Here is a 13,104-nt window from a genome sequence, read left to right as displayed (position 1 = left end):
GTGCTCTCTTCCCTTGGGTTTACAGGTCAGCACTGCAGGCTCTTACTGCTTGCAGTGCCTCATTCTGGGTTTGTCCTCTGCTGTTCCTCCCACCTTTAAATACAGGTGCTTCCCCAGGCTTCCTGGGTGTGCCTTCTCTTACTTGGACCAACCCTTTCATTCTTGTGGCTATAATTACTGTGTTGACCATTCTTATTACTGTATGGCTACCATTTAATTAGCAAAAATGCATTTTCTTTCAGTTAAATTGCCTTTCACCCAAACCCAGCAAACTTTCATACAGAACTCCTCAGCTAAGTACAGAGAGAAGGGAAAACTCCTTAAAGGTGTAAGGAGGCTCCCTGAATGGTTCCCTGGGTTAGACAATTCAGCATTAGGCAAATTGCCAAGCTTAAACAGGGTAAAGCCAGGAACAGTCTTTCTGGGATTATCTCCTTCTCTCCAGCTAGACCCACTCAAACACAGGAATCAGTGAAGGTTTAAAAAAACAAAGTTTTATTTAGAAAGGCTAAAATGATTGTATGCTAATTTGAACAGGTAGGTTGTATAAGAAAATTCCATTTTTGATATCCTTCAAGAGTTGGACTCCTGTAGAGAAAAAAAAAAAGTTGAGTTTTCTTACCATATGGAAAAGTATATATCATATGGGTTTAGAAGGGCTATCCTTTAAACCAGCTAACATTAAAAGGACTGCTTCCAGATACTTTTCTATTTATCATGGTTAGTCTATTAAATATGTAACATAAGTACGTGAATAGATACTTACCATTATGTGTGCTTTGTTCTTTCTTCAGACCTGAAGAAAAAAAAAAAACACAACCCATTTTCAACCAGTAATTTATTCCCTCCTTTGCCTTGTTTAGAAATTCTTATGATCCCTCAGACAGTTCCTTCTGGAACAAGCTTTCCTCTTCTCCCCCAGCCAGCCCCAGTGGGTTCACCTTTACAGGCTCTGGGACTAGGACAGGAGGTAAGACACGTGAATATTTCTTCACTGGGAAATTTTAACTTGACCCACTTTGTGTTTACATTTACTCACCTCTTAACTTCAGACTGGAGTTGAACAGAAATATGGCTCACTCCTTTCCCCTGCGAAAGAATGATTGGGAACTAAGTCTCTGAACCACCCCAGACAAAAGGCACATCTATGTAGGTCTCAACAGACATTTTTATAGAAACCACCACCTAGTCCACAAAGCTTCCTATTGGCTATAAAGCCCACCCAACTTCCCACTATTGTCACCTTTCACTCCAAGGCAAACTCACAGCTCAGAAAATACCTTTCAGTCATAGTGATCAGACTGGGGCGGTACTGAACTCATCACTGGTGAGTGGAAATCTGTCACATGTGGTTCACAAATGGCCAAAGACAAACTTTGGATTAAACAAGTAATGTCTGCACAGCTATCCAAAGTGCCACAAAAAACCCTGGCAAATTCTATATAGCAGCCACAGATGACAGCTTTACCTCAATTCATTCTCAGGCTCCAGACAAAGAGTTGGACCTAAAACAAAAACAAGACTGAATCAGTAAGCTTACTTCCTGCATTAAAAGTTGTTCCCACCTAAGCTATGGTTCCTAGAAAATCAGATTTCCGAGTCTCAACAGCAAATCGTCAGCCGAACGAGATTCCATGTAAGTCATCATACAGACATGCCGAAAAAGGCATTTTTTCGTACTCAATATACTGTATGCACTAACACATATGAAAAACACTCACCTTTGAGCAAACAAGCAGGGAACTGGCAATGGTACCTAGGGAAGGACAAAGCTGTGAGTGATACAAGTTCCTTACAGAGTATCCCACTGCTGTCTTCTCCAGTTTCTCAGGTGTTCAGATCTTTTCATTGTTTAAGTCATAGTGAGCTAGTTTGATTCATCACAGAAACTGCTTACTTGGTGATATATGCCATACGGACATTAATCAACTAACCTTTCAACTCGGGAGGTTTTCCAGGAGTATACAGGAACAAGGAACAAGCTGCTCCTGAGTGAGAAGATCATGTAACTAGCAAAATAGCCAGAATTATTCTAGCTAGGGTTAATGGATAAACCAAGAAAAGCTAAGCAAATGATATCCGCAGGCATTTGCTGCACCTCAGACACTTCCTTATGGAACAAGCTTTCATCCCCTCTCCCAGTTAGCCCCAGTGGGTTCACCATTACTGGCTCTGGGGCTAGAACAGGGGTAAGACAGAATGCGTGCCCTCCTCACTGGCACTGGAAACAAGCTACAACCAGAAAGGTTACAAGTACTCACCATTCTCAACTCTTTCCAGGAGTTTGACCCTGAGCAGATCAAGAGCCATCTAGGAAATCAAGAAAGATAAAATAAGGGACTTTCCTGGCGGTCCAGTGTTGAGTACCCGCCTTCCAATGCAGGGGAAAATGGTTTGATCCCTGGTAGGGGAACTGAGATCCCACATGCCGTGGGGCAACTAAGCCCAGTGCTCTAGAGCCTGTGTGCCACAACTAAGACCTGACACAGCCAAATAAAGAAGTAAATATTTAAAAAAAAGAAAGATCAAGAAACATCACTATAAGGAGAAAAAGAAACCAAAAAGTTACATGGATCAATCAGGGCTTTGACAACAACCCCCCCGCAGAGAGTTATCAAGGCTCACATATAACCTAATTTACAACACTGGGAAAAGTAACTTACTGTAAGACAGATGCATACATCACCATGAGGACAACCTGCAAAAGGGGAGCAAATGGTTATTTCAAAATACTAGGGTGAAATAAAATTTCTTCATTAACAGAAACTGCCATCAGAACTCTAACATGCTATTAAATGTCGTACCTCACAAAGAATCAGCATTATCATTCAAATCATCTGACAGTGACATGTGGGTGAGGGAAGAGCACACCATCACAAGAACCAACTGTGCCGCTTGCTGGGCTGCCATCTCCCTCCCCAGGAAAATCATTCCAAGAGGAACAAGCTGGAAGGAGCAAAAAGGCAACACTGCTCCACTGACCATTTGCTCCCCTGGTTGTGGGGAACACCAGACAGACTACACCCTAACCCCCCATTTGCAAAATTACCTGCATTCACCCTGGGAGGCAGCTGAATTCCTTAGGATTGGTGATGAGATGCTGGAGACAGAAAAGGGAGGCATCATATGTACCTAAGAATAGCCATTCAAGACCCTTGAGTATTTGGGGCCCACTTCTCAGTAGTAAGATGACATCACTTTTGAGTTCAGGCATATGCTTGTCATTTTACGTTCATCATGGAGTGGCCAGCACAATCTGAAGCAGCGAGTCCCATCCAGATTCTGTGCCCTTACCCGTAATTGCATAAAGCATCATATACCCACCTGGAGCATCGCCATAATGCTTGATCCACACAGGGACAGGTCTTGTCCCATCCTCCCACCCGTAAGGTCTTTGGATTTAAACCACATCTGGAGGAAAAAAAACAAAACAAAGAACACCCTTCACTTTTATGTCTCGTAGCCTAACTGTCCCACGTCAGTCCCTTAACACCTCAGGGCTAAAGAGCCCCCAAAACTGGCCACAAACAGTGCTACTCAGAACTTTTGTTTTCTCCACTAATTCATCAGAAAGAGAGAGTTCAACTTTTGAGATCATCCCCGTAGCACATCCCGGTGGACTTCCGTATATCCAACAATGAAACCAAAAAAATAAAGGTGGTAAAGGCACGCCACGAGCACTTACTGTAACGAGAACTCTTCGCTATCCTTTAGTGTTCGACGCGCGCCCGAACCCTGAAGACAAGAGAACATCAGGTCAGCACTAGGCTATCTCGTAAACGCTTTGTCTTCCGGAGCTAAGACTGCGTCGGCCGTGCAAGGCCTGTCTCCTCAGAGTTTCTTATCCTCACGGAGCTCAGTACAGGTCTGTGAAAAGACTCTCATCACAGAGAGGCCCGTCGGCACCGCCCCCTATCGCCATGTTGTCCTTCACAAAGCCCCTGTCGCTTCAAGGCCTCAATGCCATGGCCATGTTTTTGTCTCCCCTGCCCCACGAACCCAATACATGCAACTGAGAGAGGCCAAGGCGCGGGCACGTTCTCGTGATCATTTTTTTTTTTTAAACTGCAACCAAAGACACACACTTACCAAAATCTGTGGAAAAATGAGATCGAAAGCCTACCGCGAGACACTTAAATAGCATCTCGCAGAGGTCCACGGGATTTGGGGGCGGGACTATGACAGGCGCAAGCGCAGAAAGAGAGGGCATGCGAGCCTGGTGGCTCGTGGGTAAAGATTTCCAGAGGAAACCCGGGTCGGGTGGGAGGGGGAGGCTGTGCGTTCCCTGACGCGGCGGCGCGAAAACGGTGCGCATGCGCCTGAGGGAGTGTGCAGGCGCGTCTAACGTGCCGCGGCGGGGACTCTACTGCGGCAACCTGTGGGACTGAGGCGACGAGTTCCCGGTTTCCCCCGGATCCTGGACTGACGCCCCGTCTCGGTCACAGCTGCCTGCCCCCTCTCCCTTCCCTGAGACCCCCCTCTTGCGCACACACACCCTAAACCCGCGTGCAGGGTCTGACACGATGGGCCGCGAACCTCATGCACCCTCGGCCGGCGTCGTCTCGGTTCCACGCCAGCCGCCCAGCGAGCATTCTGGGTCTGGTCCTCAGGGTCCCAGCATAGGGGGCGATTCAGGTACTACTGGGCCCCGGGCCGAGCTCGAGTGGAGGGCCCTTGCATGGAGCCGTTTCGGGAAAGTGAATCAGGCCGTAGGTGCTTTTGAAATTTTATAACAGTCTTAGGATGTTTCCTCTAACTGGCCACCTCTGTCCTGCTGTCCAGTCCGATTTTACTAGGAGCTTGGCTTGCAGTAGGGCTAATATTAGCTGACATTTGAAGTGCCGTTTTAAGCACATTACGTGAATTGATTATATTTCAGTTCTCCAGATCCCCAAAGAGGTTGGTACAGTACGTGCATTTTATAGATGAGGGAATCTAGGTGTAAAGACCTCTTGCAGAGCAGCCTACAACTCCCGCCTGATTGGCAAGGCAGTTCCAGTCACCTGTGTACACTTGTTATTGAGGCCAACCAGCATCAACTTATTAATCGTTTGTGGTGAACACCTAGGGTACATGTGCGTTTAAAAAAAATTCTATACATGTACATTTTTTAGTCATTTATTAAGCTCTTACTGTGTGCTCTCCTGTATGACCTCACCTAATACTACAACCCTAGGAGGGGATACTAGGTAATGTATGAGGAGCCTGAGGTCCAGAGAGGTTAATTAACTTGCTCGGTGTTATCCAGCTAAGAAATATCAGAGCCCACGTTCAAATCCATACAGTCTGATTCCAGAGCCTGCACTTTTTATTTTTTATTTTTGGCTGCGTGGGTCTTTGTTGCTGCGCGTGGGCTTTCCTCTGATTGCGGCAAGCGGGCTTCTCATTGTGGTGGCTTCCCTTGTTGAGGAGCACAGGCTCTAGGCACATGGGCTCAGTAGTTGTGGCTCGCAGGCTCTAGAGCGCAGGCTCAGTAGTTGTAGCGCACAGGCTTAGTTGTTCCGTGGCATGTGGGATCTTCCCGGGCCAGGGCTCGAACCCATGTCCCTTGGGTTGGCAGGCAGATTCTTAACCACTGTGCCACCAGGGAAGCCCGAGAGCCTGCACTTTTGATCACTCTGCTTTACTGCTGTCCTCACGCTCTACTGTGGGAATTTGGGGGGCAAACAAATACACAGGAAACAAATGGCATGATCCCTGGATACTGTTTCTCAATTTTTTTCATTGTTGTCTTCCCCTCTCCAGGAGTCTTAAAAAGACATTTTCCCCTCTAATCCCAACCATGAAGTTGTAATAACACTGATACACTGTATGTCTGTTTCTGTTCCACGGACCTTTGGAGGGCCAGAAACCTTTTTTTTTTTCTTTTTTTTAATATCTAGGGTTTTTTGCCCTCTCCCTGCTCTGCAGGAATCCATTTTCACTCCTTTGGGGGCAGTGTTGTCCTCATGCATGTCCCAGCATAATACAAGTGACAAAACAAGTACTGAAAGAATTCCAGTATGAACAAAGTTATTATAGATGGAATAAATTCATTTATTCAATAACTATTAAGTGCTTGTGCAAGTACATGATTGGAAAGTTGTAACAAAATGTATAGAAAATGGAACAGATAAGCTATGGAAAATTCAGAAGGTCCAGAGTAGGCAGATAGGTCTAGGGAGGTCTGTGGGCATGGGAACTGGGGAATGCTTTATGGAGTGCCTGGGCCTTAAAGGTTAGATAAACAGAACCAGGGAGGGAATTCAAGTTAAAGAAACAATTTGAGCAACAGGATTGGAGCTGGAAAAGGAAGTGTATGAATATAGTTCATGAAAGATGGGCTGAAGGGGAATCAGTATACAATTGGAAAAGATTTCCTGGGGAAGACTGGATGAGGAGGGCCTGGAATGCAAAGCTAAATAATTTGAACTATAGATAGAAATAAACAGTGAAAGTTTTGAGTAGGGAGGTGATTAGAAATTGAGGGATAAGATGAGACAAGGACATTAATTAGATTGTCACAGTAGTTTAAGCAGCAGGTAAGTGGATTCTGTACTAACAAGTGTAATGAAAGGGAAATAGGAGAGGATTTACGTCAGAAGTCTTCAACTCATACCTACAGGAATACAGGTAATGCAGTCAGCTGTAGGAACCGGGTGGGGACTCTGGCGATCTAGATAGCTCTGTCTTAGCTCCAGCAGATTGTTGCCTTCCTAGAATATTGTTCTCTGAAAAGTCTGATCAAGAGAATCCAGAAATCCAGAATTGTTTATTAATTTGCCCATTGAAAAACTTGGCATTGGGACTTCCCTGGCGGTCCAGTGGTTAAGACTCTGCACTTCCAATGCAGGGGGCGTGGGTTCAGTCCCTAGTTGGAGAACTAAGATGCCACATGCCGTGTGGTGCGGCCAAAAAAACCCCAAAAAACAAAAAAAGATAATAAAGTGTTGGCATCTAACTTAAAAATTTTAAGCATTTTCTATGAGCCAATCAAAATATGCCTGTGCACCAAGAGTGTGAATTGTCAGCATCTTTTGTAGTGGTATAGAATCCACTAGAAAGGGGGGAATGTCAAAAACTGGATATTCTTTTTGGAAGCTGTAAGTGGGTTGAGAGGCTTAAGCACCAAAAAAAAAAAAAAAAACAATGTTCTTGGCAGTTGGAGATCACGGGCACGACTTTCGCTTAACGTTTAGTCTACCAATATTATTTATCTGTTGAGCATCTACAAGGCACAGGAGATACAACAGGGAACAAAGCAGACAGTCCCCTTATGCTCCCTTGGAGCTTATATTCTGGTGGAAAACACAGAAAAATAATATGTCAAGTGCAGTTAAATGCTGTGGTGAAAATTGGACTTCCCTGGTGGTCTAGTGGTTAAAACTCAGCACTTCCACTGCACGGGGCACAGGTTCGATCCCTGGTTGGGGAAATAAGATCCTGCGTGCCGTGAGGTGCGGCCAAAAACAAAAAACAAAACAAAACAGACAAAGCTATGGTGAAAATTAAGTAGGGAAGGAGAGAGGGAGTGCTGGGGCAGAGGGGGAGGAATTGTCATTTCACTCAGAGAGGGCCTCTCTGAGAAGGGACATTTGTGCAGAACTCTGAAAGAAATGGAGGAGAGAGCCGAGCCGTGTGAGGTAGAATGCTCCAAGTAGGACTGCAGCACTGGACTGTGCTTACTGATTTATAGGTTGTGGTTAGGATTTTTAAAACACAACTGGGGGGCCTCCCTGGTGGCACAGCGGTTGAGAGTACGCCTGCCGATGCAGGGGACACGAGTTCGTGCCCCGGTCCGGGAAGATCCCACATGCTGCGGAGCGGCTGGGCCCGTGAGCCATGGCCGCTGAGCCTGCGCGTCCGGAGCCTGTGCTCCGCAACGGGAGAGGCCACAACAGTGAGAGGCCCACGTACCGCAAAAAAAACCACACACACACAAAAAAACACAACTGGGGAGGTATTATATACGTCAAGGTGAAGTTTGGTGGAAATAATGCAAGTTTCATTACCCATGAAATAAGTGAATGCTGGACATTTTTTCCCTTGAATAATAAGGTTAAAAGAGGATGTTGCACAAGTGAAGAATGTAGTCAAATTAAGTGAAATGTGTGCATGTGTGTGTAAATATATTTGCTAGAATGGTGCAAAAAGGCTGGAGTGTCAAGTAATGGGAAATGAGATAAACAAGGTGAAACAATTGGTGGAGGGTGTTAACATCTTTTGAGTGCTTTCCATGACACCTTCCCGGCACTGTACTAAGTGCTTTATATATATTACCTCAATTCAAAAAATAGTAGTTTTTATGGTTACCATCCCCTTTTTACAGATAAGAAAACTGAGTTTTCTATAAGTTACTTATCCAAGGATACATAGCTAGTGTGGCAGAGCTGTTATTCAAATCCAGTCTCTACTTTTGACCCTGTTAAGAAAAATTATCCAAAACTTGGAAATAGGCAAAAGTTATTACTAGGTGTCCTTTTGACGTAAAGCAGGCCCACCTAGCTTGGGGATTATCTGGTTTTCCAGGGGGTGTGTACCTTTGTTTGATGTCCTTTTTACTATTGCTTTGGGTATTTTACAATTTGATACGTTTGCTTGTAAGACATTAGGTGATTTTATATCTATGTATTAGAATGCAAACTCATATCGTTCTTGCCTGAACTCTTGACTGATGATACTCTTTTTCTAGAATTCTCTATTGAACCAGTTTTAAATCTTATTCATCCTCTTATTAATTAATAGGTTGAATAAAATCTTTGACATGTGTTTATATTTTTATGAGTCATGTTTTCATTTTTAAAAATTATACTTTAACAACCTCTGTGGTACACTGTCTTTTGTTGATCCATTTATTTATTTATTCAAAAAATATTTATTGAGAGTCAGAATTTAAACTCAGGAGGTCTGACTCCCGAATTGGAGCTTTAGACAGTGTGCTAGTGTGGTTCTAACACCATGCCTCCCTCTGGCTAGCATCGTATCTGGCTTCCCCTTTCCAGCAAATGTCTTTTACCTTTAAAGAGCTGTCTACACCTGCATTACCTGGGAGCCTGTTAGAAATGCTAAGCTCAGGTCTTTTCACAGGCCAAATGAATTAGCATTTGCATTTACACAAGATCCCCAGGTGATCTGTATGCAAGCTAAAGTTTAAGAAACACTTGTTCACACAGTGCTGCCCACTTCTTTCTCAAGACACTTTTCAGTCATCGTACTTGATCTCTCAGCAGCACCTTACCCTATTGACCCATTTCCTATTTCTTTTTTTTAATATTTATTTATTAAACAACCCATACATTGTTAGTATAGACATCATGCAAGGTTAAAACACATTCAAACATCAAGATCCACATTCAGGGCTTCCCTGGTGGCACAGTGGTTGAGAGTCCGCCTGCCGATGCAGGGGACGTGGGTTCGTGCCCCGGTCCGGGAGGGTCCCACGTGCCGCGGAGCGGCTGGGTCTGTGAGCCATGGCCGCTGGGCCTGAGTGTCCGGAGTCTGTGCTCTGCAGTGAGAGAGGCCACGGCAGTGAGAGGCCAGGTAAGTTCTAGAGGCTGGAAGTCTGGGGTCAAGGTGCCAGCATGGTTGGGCTCTGGTGAGAGCTCTCTTCTTGGCTTGCAGATGGTTGCTTTCTTGTTGTGTCCTCACATAGCCGAGAAAGAGAAAGAGAAAGAGGAAGAGGAAGAGGAGTAAGAGAGAGAGAGAGAGAGAGAGCTCCTATTTCTTAAAACACTGTTTCCACAGTGCTTGGGACACTGCCCTCTCCTAGCGTTCCTCTTATGTTTCTGCTAATTTCTTCCTGATCCTTTGAGATACATCTTCTGGCCCATTCCTCAAACATTAATGTTCCTCCAGTTATGTATTAGGCCCAGCATTTTTTTTTTTTTTTTGCGGTACACGGGCCTCTCACTGTTGCAGCCTCTCCCACTGCAGAGCACAGGCTCTGGACGTGCAGGCTCAGCAGCCATGGCTCACGGGTCCAGCCGCTCTGCGGCATGTGGGATCCTCCCGGACCGGGGCACGAACCCGCGTCCCCTGCATTGGCAGGCAGACTCCCAACCACTGCGCCACCAGGGAGGCCCCTAGGCCCAGCTTTTTACTTACTCTGCCTGGGCCACCTTATCCACTCCCATGATGTTAATGACCACCGTTATGCCTATAGCTCCAGCCCACGATCTTTCTCCTGAGCTTCAGAGCTGTGCATCCAGTTGCCTTCTGGATGAACATTGTCACTTGGATGGTCCACAAACTTCTTAACTTTTCCAAAATGAATTCAACCTGCTTCTCCTATTCACTCAACTGTCCAAGCTCCCCCACTGCCACTACCCTAATTGAGGCCTTTGACCCCAAGGTTTTTACAACAGACTTAATCTGACTCCCTGACCCTGGTTTCCTTTCTTTAGTCCATTCTCCATCTTGAAGCTGGAGTGATCTTTCTAAATAAAAAATTTGGCCCAGTCTCATGTCTCAGTTCATAACTCTTCAGTGCCCCTCCATAGTCTTTAGGTTACCGTCCAGATCATCATTATGGCCATTGAGACCCCTTTGCCCCTTTCCTTACTGCCACTCCCTCCCCAAGACAGATCCGCTCTGCCTGCCCACCATAAACTCCCTGAGTTTAGAGATCATGTCTGTGTAAATCATCATTGTATCCCTATTGCCTAGCAGAGTAGAGGACACAAAGTAGGACTCAATATATACCAATTTATCCCTATAAATTTTTGAATGATCTTTTTCTAGCCCCAATTCATTGATAACCCTTCTTATCAAATGAGGTGTTTAGAGAGGTCTGGTGGTTTTGCCCAGAGAGCAACCCTGCCCCCACCTGGCAGCAAGAGGCACTGCCTCACTTAATGGACGAGGAGGTATGCAAATAACTAGTTCTTTGCCAGGAACTGGGAGATAAGACAGTAACTTAAGTTATTTGATAACAGAATTTCCTGGTCTCTGGGGAAGATGAGGATGTTGATGATTGTAAGGACATGCTTATAAGCTGTGTTTGTGGACCTGAGTGAGGAAAGTTTGGGACAGGAAGAGATGATGGGGAGTTAATACAGATAATATCAATTCTAGGCCTTTTGGCTAAGTTGAAGTGTGGTATCTGTTCTTATCAGTTTAGTATCTATGTCCTTTACCTGAGGACAATGTATTACATTGAGTTTTGGAACAAGGAGATAGAATAGGAGCTTGTTTTGTCAGCTCCATGCATCAACCTGGCATTGCAGTACTTCTAGGAATAGTGTACCCCTTTGGGGATATTTAGTTGTTAAACAAGAGATTTGTTAGCTATAACTTTGGTGAAATTATGTGTCCCTTAGAAAGAATAAGTATGATAAACTATGGCAACTAGATTCATTAGTAAAGGATTTGGTTATGGACTTGTAAGAGGTACTATAAACCATACGAAGTAGTCCAGAACTAGGCTAACAAGCATATCTGTTAATTCAACAACCAGTAATTACTTTATGTAATGGCAGAATATAGCAGTGGTCACCAAACTTTTTTGATTGCTCCCTATCAGTTAAGAAAAAAACTAGAGGGAATTCCCTGGAAGTCCAGTGGTTGGGACTCTGCGCTTTCGCTGCTGAGGGCCTGGGTTCAATCTCTGCTCCGGCAGCTAGGATCCCGCAAGCTGCTCAGCGCAGCCAAAAAAAAAAACCCCCCAAAACAAAAAAACTAGAACACCCTAATATATGAAGATTTTTAGGGTAAATTATATTTTATATACATTATCAATTATTTGAAAAGGTAGAAAATTTTTCAAAGGATGAAATATAAATAGAAGTTCACATGTTTTCTTTATAAATCATTGTATTGGCTAAGAGGATGCCTGAAATTAGAATCCTGGGTTCATCTTATGCTTTCTGATGAAGGCCAAGTCATTTTGTCTGTTTGGTAGTTTAGTGCTTCTTTCATGGTGGATTCTTTTTGGTGGACATTAATGTGTGATGCAGAAATCTTCAGCTTTGTGCACTCTCCCATATGTCCATCACCATTCTCTGCCCCAGACCTCATTGCCTTTGATCTTCTAGTCCTTTTCCTTCCAGTCCTCTAATCAGATGGCCAGGCCATTGGCCATTGACCTAGAATGTGTATATATTCTCACCTTGGGCTATTTCTCCTTCTACACAAGGTGGATCATCAGGTGTATAGCTGGCAGATTTTCTGTCTCCACTGTCTTTCAAGACCACTTCTGAATGTGACTGTCATCCATTTTCAGTTGGCACTCATAAGTTAACCCATCTGTAAATCATGCTTGGGCTTTTACTTCCTCCCTTAGCAGGTTATACAAGACATTCCTTATGACTATGGGTTCTTTTGCACAAGGGGTGGGGGTGCTTTTAGATGTATGGTGGATAGCAAGAGGTCTGGGCTACCTGCTCATGCAGTTTGCTTGTGTCCTCTGGTTCTGCTTAGTCTTGATTCTGAAGGTACCATTTCTATCTTTTGAAAGACTGCTGCTGGTCTGGTCTGACTGTTCGACTTAACAGGTCCAACTTATAATGGCAGCAGTTCTGACATAACTCATAACTCATAATGGGAGCAAGTCTGACAACCGACTCATAATGAGAGCATTTCATGGTTACTTAGTGTTTCATTATGAAGTATTCCAATAACAGCTAAGAGTTTTTTCTCAAAAGGCATGTATTTCTCTGTTGTGGACAGCCTGGCCTTGCTCTAGAATTTCAAGCCCCTGCTTTGCCCATTAGGGCTTGCCATAGGCTCCACACTGCATGTTTTTCCACCCTCTTAGGTCTCTTGGATGTTATGGCCTAAGTGGCAGGGCTTTGTGCGTTGCAGCTTAGACCTGCTGCAGAGCCCTTTCCTACTCTGGGTTGCACTCAAAGTTGGCAACTTACCATGTCATCTGGTGTATAGGTGGGAGATTTATTTCTAGGAGTGGATAAGATAGGCACCATCCACACATCCTTTCTGTCTTTTATGGTGGCACTAATCTCTGTCCCTCTCCCCTTACTCCGTAGGATATGGTAATTTCTTTTTATTTACTATCATGGCTGAAGAGTGGGGGAGTTTCAGAGATTTCTACATTGCCTTTCCCACTATGATGGCTCTTCTCTCTTAGGCTAAGGACCCAAAGTAGAGGTTATACCAATTCATGAGTAT

The 13,104-nt window shown here is 44.5% G+C and overlaps 1 long non-coding RNA gene across 7 annotated transcripts; it reads right to left on the bottom strand.

Moving 5' to 3' along the window:
- Positions 1–472: 472 nt before the first annotated feature.
- Positions 473–4,154, bottom strand: LOC309807447. 7 transcript variants are annotated; one of them, XR_014294572.1, is made up of 13 exons: positions 4,090–4,154; positions 3,686–3,735; positions 3,325–3,411; positions 3,050–3,100; positions 2,805–2,946; positions 2,664–2,698; positions 2,262–2,310; positions 1,935–1,988; positions 1,722–1,756; positions 1,469–1,505; positions 1,040–1,089; positions 767–796; positions 473–588 (listed from the first exon to the last, which is right to left on the bottom strand). It is a non-coding gene; the product is annotated as an uncharacterized lncRNA (long non-coding RNA). The 7 variants fall into 7 exon arrangements; XR_014294571.1 differs by having other exon boundaries at positions 1,040–1,505; XR_014294574.1 differs by lacking the exon at positions 1,935–1,988.
- Between the last annotated feature and the right edge of the window lie 8,950 nt (positions 4,155–13,104).

Source organism: Mesoplodon mirus (genome assembly GCF_964341445.2).
Source record: "Mesoplodon mirus genome assembly, chromosome: 7".
Taxonomy (NCBI): domain Eukaryota; kingdom Metazoa; phylum Chordata; class Mammalia; order Artiodactyla; family Ziphiidae; genus Mesoplodon; species Mesoplodon mirus.
Note: the sequence above shows the minus strand (reverse complement) of the source record. Positions and strands in the feature narration are given on the sequence as shown.